The sequence below is a fragment of the Uloborus diversus genome, chromosome 7, assembly GCF_026930045.1.
Source record: "Uloborus diversus isolate 005 chromosome 7, Udiv.v.3.1, whole genome shotgun sequence".
NCBI classification, from domain to species: Eukaryota; Metazoa; Arthropoda; class Arachnida; order Araneae; family Uloboridae; genus Uloborus; species Uloborus diversus.
Window position 1 is genome coordinate 152,946,367 of NC_072737.1, and position 7,213 is coordinate 152,953,579.

Genomic DNA, 7,213 nt, shown 5'->3' on the forward strand with positions numbered 1-7,213 from the left:
CTTATATGTTCGACCTCTTGCAATCTTGTTAAATTTGGCATTTATTTCATTAATTTCCACTCAAAATTTCATGAAATGGTAATCCATGCCATGCTGACTTGAGACAACACTGGGTAAATACTGTTTGACTACAGATTGTATAGAATTAGCAAACATCCAGTTAAGGTGACTGAATGAGGGGAAAAATAAAAATTTTATGTGTGTATTCCGCTCATTTGAATGAGACTCTGCTTAATTTAGAGGCTAACATATATCTGCAAAATCTGACAACCCTAAAAATTAATATATGCTTCCATTTCCGTGTGTAAACCGGATGTTTGCCTTTCCATACAATCCGTGGTTAGACTGTACATACATTTATACCAGCAGCAGGCAATTGGCAAACCGAAGTGGGTCAAAAACTGGATTGTCTAAAATGATTTGCTAGTGTAAATTATACAAATAAGTTACTTAAAAAAAAATTATGCAAGAAATAATGTGTTTAAGTGCTACTTTTATTAAATTTGTAATATTTTGGAAGTATCTGCTAGATTGATTTAAATTTTTAATGTTTGTTATAGAATAAGAGGTTTTTCCTGAATCTTGATAAGAATTTTCAATGGTATCTGGACCCCAATGAAAATTACTGGCTGACTCCTGATCTAAACATTGAAGTGACAAAGCAAAAAATAATGAATACCATCTTCATTTTCCCACTCTAACTCAACTGAAGATGATGGACTGCTACAGCTGGGCCTGTCCAGATTTCCATCATGTTTTAAACCTAGAACAAAAATATCTTTCACTAACTAGCAACACAAAAATCACATTTTCATCTTTTTACTACATAATTATGAAATTCAACATGAAATGTTTTTAAACAATAAAATTAAGGATATATTTAGAAAAGAGACAGAAAGTCATACTGCTTGGACTAAAAGAAATAAAAAAGCTACTCTCCATTTAATCAACCTGAATAAATAAATAAAATAAATCATTCAAGTGCACAAAATGACTATTCGATTAAAAGCATCACTAGTACTTTTTTAAGAGGTAGTAGTGAAAGAAAAATCATGATATTGAGGAAGTTAAATGCTGAGAATGATGCTGATAATATTACTGAGAGTTTTGTGATGCATCCCTCACTCTTTATTTCATTGGGGTGGGTGGGAAGGGGGGGGGGTATATTTCCAATTATTTTACAAACAAATTAAACGAATAGGCATTCTTACTTATTGGGAAAAATACATGGGAAAGAAATTTTCACAGTTCAAATTTTTGGATCCAAAAATGGGTAATTATCTTTTATTAAATGATAGTATTATCTGTTGACTCTTCATTTAGTTTTAAAAAATTGACGCAGTGAGTTATAGCTTGTTTAGATATAGCCTTTTTCAGAAATGTTTTTATCCATTGTTTTTGAAAAACTGATGGCTATCAAAGACACATTAAAAAAAACATGGTTGCCTGCTGGACTGAGAAGCAATATCAAAATGTAATTAATAGTAGATGTACTACATAAGACTAGAGAAGAAATTCAAGTGCGTATTAATCACATATAAAAGAAACAACGTTAATTCCAACTTCTAAGTCGGAGAAAATGAAATCTAAATACGTACCTGATTTAGGAATATCTGATTTTTCTTTTCCAGCTGCATAGTCTGTTCTACAGAAAAAAAATATTTAAACTTAATAAATAAACAGAAATGATGCAAACTATATAAGGTACCTACAAAATTAATTATTTGCAATCTGGATTGATATGGTTTAAACTATAATGCTTAAACGAAAGTTTAATGAAAGTGCTTTAATTTTTATGGCAAAACTGAACATTAAATGAAGCACATATTAATTTGCATGAAACATCCATAAATAATAAATTTATTTGAAAAATAATGCCTTGGTCAGACATCCAATTCAATTTTTTTTTCCAGAAGTATTCAATAATTTTTCAAGAATAAAATGAGCTAATTCAAGGACAATTTAAAAGCGTGAACTTTTCAACTGTAATAAAATGATAACATAAGTATTGAATTGGCAATGGAGCAGACTGGCTTTGAAATTTTTTGGGAGGGGTGATTTTATAGGGTAATTGTTCTTATTTGGGGGGAGGGGCTCATGGTGGATTGACATCCCTGGATTTGATTTTGTTCACATAAAAATTTCAGCATTAGACAAAATGTTTTGTACCACACACTAGTAAAGATTCAAAATCAAAATCAATCTTTAACAGTGTGGATTGCAGATTGACAACCAACTGAATGAAAATAACAATAAAAATGTAATATTTAAAAAACCAAGACTAATGAAGTAAAATTAGTAATTTAATAAAATTCAGAAGTAATTATAAAAATTATTTCAAATATTTGCTATGATTAAAGATAGGAACCATATGAAATATTTTTTCAATGCTGGTTCGCTTTATACAAACAATGATTTTAAATATGCTTATAAGTGTGGCTTCGAATGCATTGCTTTTAGACAAAAGTGATTCATAAGTCAAGGTATTTGAACCTGCATATTTGGCAAATACTGATGTTGATTGCCAGGGTCAATTTAATAATATAAATCAAGATAATAAAATAATAAATAAATAAACTAAAAAAATAAGCAGATTTAAGGTAACATATCGTCACCTCAGAACAACAGTAGGATATCGCAGTGTTATTCCTGGGATTAGATGTCTTACTGTTGCTTTGAAGCAACGATACGTTAAAACAGCTTCCTTTTAAAATAACTTAATTTTTAAAATAATAGGAAAATTTACAAGATGCAAGCAAAAGGATCCAAATTTCAAACACTGCATGTAATTTTCGATGAAGCAGGAGCTCCCTGTTGGCAAGTTTTCAAATTTAAGATTTTAATTAAATGAGTTTTGAATTGTGAGAATTCAGTTGTGTAGAAGTCTGAAATAAGCCAATTCGTTCAGTGCACTAAGTTTGATGACAGTTTTTTTTTATATATATAAAAAGTTTTCTAAAATATAACTAGATTTTTCTGAAAAAAAAAAAAGATTTTCACAGTACACAAATAAAATTGGAGAAACTCCATCAAAAACAGGATAAAAAATTTCAGAGGTTTTTTTTTTTTTTTTTAATGTACCTTTCTTAAAATAAATCACAAAATTCAAGGACAATTCAAGGCACATTTTGAATTTTTTTTTAAAGCATTCAAACAATAAATGCCTACAGTTTTCATGACAGAATAAGTTTTTTTGAACGTTAAAAGTCAAAAGTTCTTACATATCCCATAATGCACTGTTCATCAGAGCAAGCTTTGCTGGATCCATCAACTCTGTCGAGGTTTCAGCGATGCTTTTCATTCGCAATGCTTCTTGTGAAGCTTCAATAGCAGCTTCTTCATGCAATTCAATCTCATCATTTGCAGCTAGCTGGAAATAAATAATAGTTAGAAAAATGAAAAGCTTATAAACAAATACAAGCAGTATGTAAACATAAAATAAAATCCAACACCATATGACTTTCTTGTACGTAAATGAAAAATAATCTTTTTTAATGAGATTATTTTTCATAAACATTTCATCATTCATGCAAAAAGGATGTGATTGATGCATATACTCATGTGTATGCATGTTAGAAGTTTTATTTCCTAAATGCATAAAAGAATTATCACATTAAAATGTGGTCATCTGTTGATGTATTTTAAAAGCATCTCTTAGAATCATTTAGCAAAGATTCCAATATAATACTTCTCAGGAACTTTTTTTAAGAAAATAAAATAAAAAAATCACCGCAAAGAACATGCAATGCAAATACAAAAGATAAAAAATTAAATCCAAATCCTTCACAATATTTACTTTTGTCAATATTCAGAAACTGCAGCAGTATTGTAAATGAAACACTTTCAACTATGGGTCTACTCATAAAAAGCGAAAAACATGTGATAAAATCATACAATCATAGATAACAAGGGTATCCAACCAATTTTCACTTTAGGGAACGCCTCAAGTTAAACATTTTCCTTAAAAAACCTCTTGGTTATAGAGCAGAAAAAACAGAATAGATACCTATCTTTATCCTACGTAAATTTACTAAATTATTATTTCATCTTTATTTTATCATAATACAAGAACACCCGAATAAGATAATGAATGATACAGTAGCTAATGGATTTTTCTTTAATGCCTTGGCTATGATTATAAGCCGTAAGTTATCGTTCTTAAGGCACAATTTAATGCAAAAAACCAACACCTCATTCATGATAACCAGAAACTAACAGTTTTTTTCCTGTTCTGCCTGTTTTAAGCTATCAGTTTGTTGGCACGCTCAGCTTCAATGTTATCTGACCAGAGTCAGATTAAGGCTTGGGCACATGGGGCATAGGTACCAAAAGTTGCGTTGCTTTCATTTTTAAAAAATGAAATACAACAACACTGTGTAATACTTCATACTACACAGTAGCAAAATGCAAATAATAAATCTTTTTAAAAAAAATGTTTTTAAAACTTTAAGATTTTTCTCAAATCCCAAGTGAAGGTGAAATATTTTATTGCCTGGACTAAAAGAAAGTTGGGGGGGAGGGGGGCACCAAATAAAGTTTGTGCCCAGTTTCCTAAAAAGTTATAGAAGGGTTCTGTAAATGCCTTCAGCTTATTTAATGAGTATTACAGACTAACGAGTCCATAACAAGGACGAAATTGCAGTCTCTGGATGTAATACTTGGCTGTCAGTACATTGAATGTTGCCTTTGATTGTTTTTTTTTATTGCAATTTCATTTGAGCTAAAGAACAGACTAATGTGTAACCTAATGTGATTAAAATATAAAGCTTTAAAAAAAATTAAGAATTTATTTTATCAATAAAATATTTCTTCATATATATTTTAACAAGTAAACTGCATTAAAGAATTCTCTCTTATAAAAATTAAGATTTTACTAAAATTTTTACTCTTGGATTATACAACTAGCAATCATTCAGAGAAGCCCTTGTCAAATATTTAGGGAAATCCCAAGGGTTTCATAGAATCTACTATATACTTTCATATTTTTCCACTTGAGTTTACTATGATTAAAAATGTTCAAATTTCATGATGTTTAAGAAATAGTAAAAAGTATGAATCATCATGATAAAGTAAAACTTTTTTATAGATTACAAAGTTCTTGAAAAGTAAATTTTTCATTTTGTAACTGCAAATGAAAGCAACAAATTTGAAAATAAATAAATAAAAATAGCATGCACAACATACAATATAAACAAAATTAAATCTAAACATAAAGTTTCAAAATGAAAACATGCAGAAAAATCACTACAACTAATAATACCTGAAATAAAACATCCGACTCTTCGCTTTCAGAATCATGCAATAACGAGACATCACTACTATTTTGTTCATTTTCAAGTAATGTGCCCATACTGAAATTAACATAAAACAGAACACAGAGTAAATTCTAAAAGTTAAACTAAAAAAACTATTGATTAATTTTATTATATAAATTTTTGATATACTAACATCAATGTATGTATTGGTATTTAAAATAAATGAGTAAATCAAAAATAATAATAAAACCTTCAGTTTTGTTTTTGAAATTAAAAAAATTACTGCAGTAAATGTTAGAAATAATACTTTGTTAAAAATTAATTTTAAAACACTTAATGAATTTTTAAACAAAAGGTACAATGCTAAATATTGCTTTTAAATAATGAAGCAAACCAACTTTGTAAAGTAAGAAATAATGCCAAAAAGCATAAATTGAAGAATATTGCAGAGGCGTGTTTCGGCATTACAAGGAACGCCTTTTTCAATGCAAAAGAAATAAGTTTATGGATGAAAAGACAGCTTGTGTTTATTGAATCAAAATTCAAGATGTTTCAGAAAACAAATCTCTCCCAATATCTATATTGCAAAGCTGCAGACAAGAATCAATATTTTAGCTTTTGTAAATTTAAAAGTCTAATATGGAATGAAACTTGTTGGCTCCTTTTTAAAATTCAAACAGCTAAAATAATAGCAAAATGTTGTAGTATCTAAGTTTATACACACATTGTAAAAATAAGTGTCCTAAAATGATTTTTCCCCCCTTCTTTATAAATCAATAATTCTTAGATAGTTTTTAGTGTTGTTTTCAAAGTACATACTTTTGAAGAACTATATTATTTCTTGATAAATTCTAAGCAATATTTCATGAATCATGTGATGTATAATCTTTATGGATTATTGAAGAAAGGAAATCATAAAATTTGGACAATTATTCAAAGATGACTTTTATACCTGTTTTTAAAATAATATTTTGTAATTACCAATGAAATGAATATGTGAATTAATAAGAGAGCAATGGATGATGCTTAAAATTTTCATTTTAAGCAAGCATTTTATACAATGCTCATCTATGTGAATCTATGATAAAAAACCAATCAGCTTAATTTTTCCTTATTTTTATTTTCCCATGAAAAATGAACACACATACATCTATCACCGTTTTCACCTGATCTCTTGTCGAGAGTTTCAAAACATTGAATCCAAATTATTTAAAAAATATCCATGCAAATGTAACATAATGAATTTTTCAATTTAGTACATTTCTGAAATGACAACTAACAGCCAATACATTTAAGGTTTTTTCAGTTAACTCTTCTTTTCTTTCTTCCCTTAATATAATTTACTTTAAGTAACTTAACAGAAATTCCCTTAACATAATTCACAAACATTAAAATCAATTAACAAAATTTAAAATTTCAATTTGGCACATGTGTGAAATGACAACTAACAGCCCACATATTTAAGGATTTTTCAGTTTAACTTTACTTTTCTTTCTTTGCTTAATGTAATTTACTTTAACTTTGGGACATTAACAATATTAGTTAGTTTTTCTCAACAAATTGGAGCTACAGCACACGTTAACTCTATTTATTACATTAATGTTAGCTTTTAAACACAACTTTACAGAACAACAAAGGGTACAAAACTTAATTACACTAAATGCAAGCAAAACAGAAGAAAAAAGCATGCAACATTCAAACTCAAAATTTAAAAAAGTTACGAAACAATCATGAAGCAAACTTACCTGGCCTCTTACACAACTTAGCCATGATGATATGCTATCAAAAGAAATGCACACACATTTTGAACAAAAACAATACAAGGAATTCAAGCACAACATTACAAAAACATTTAAAAGGGATCTTTTGATTAAAATACAAAATAAGCTATTTTAAAAAAAACAAATTTAAAACCCAAAATTGTAACGTATCATAACACACAAAAATCTTTTTAAAGT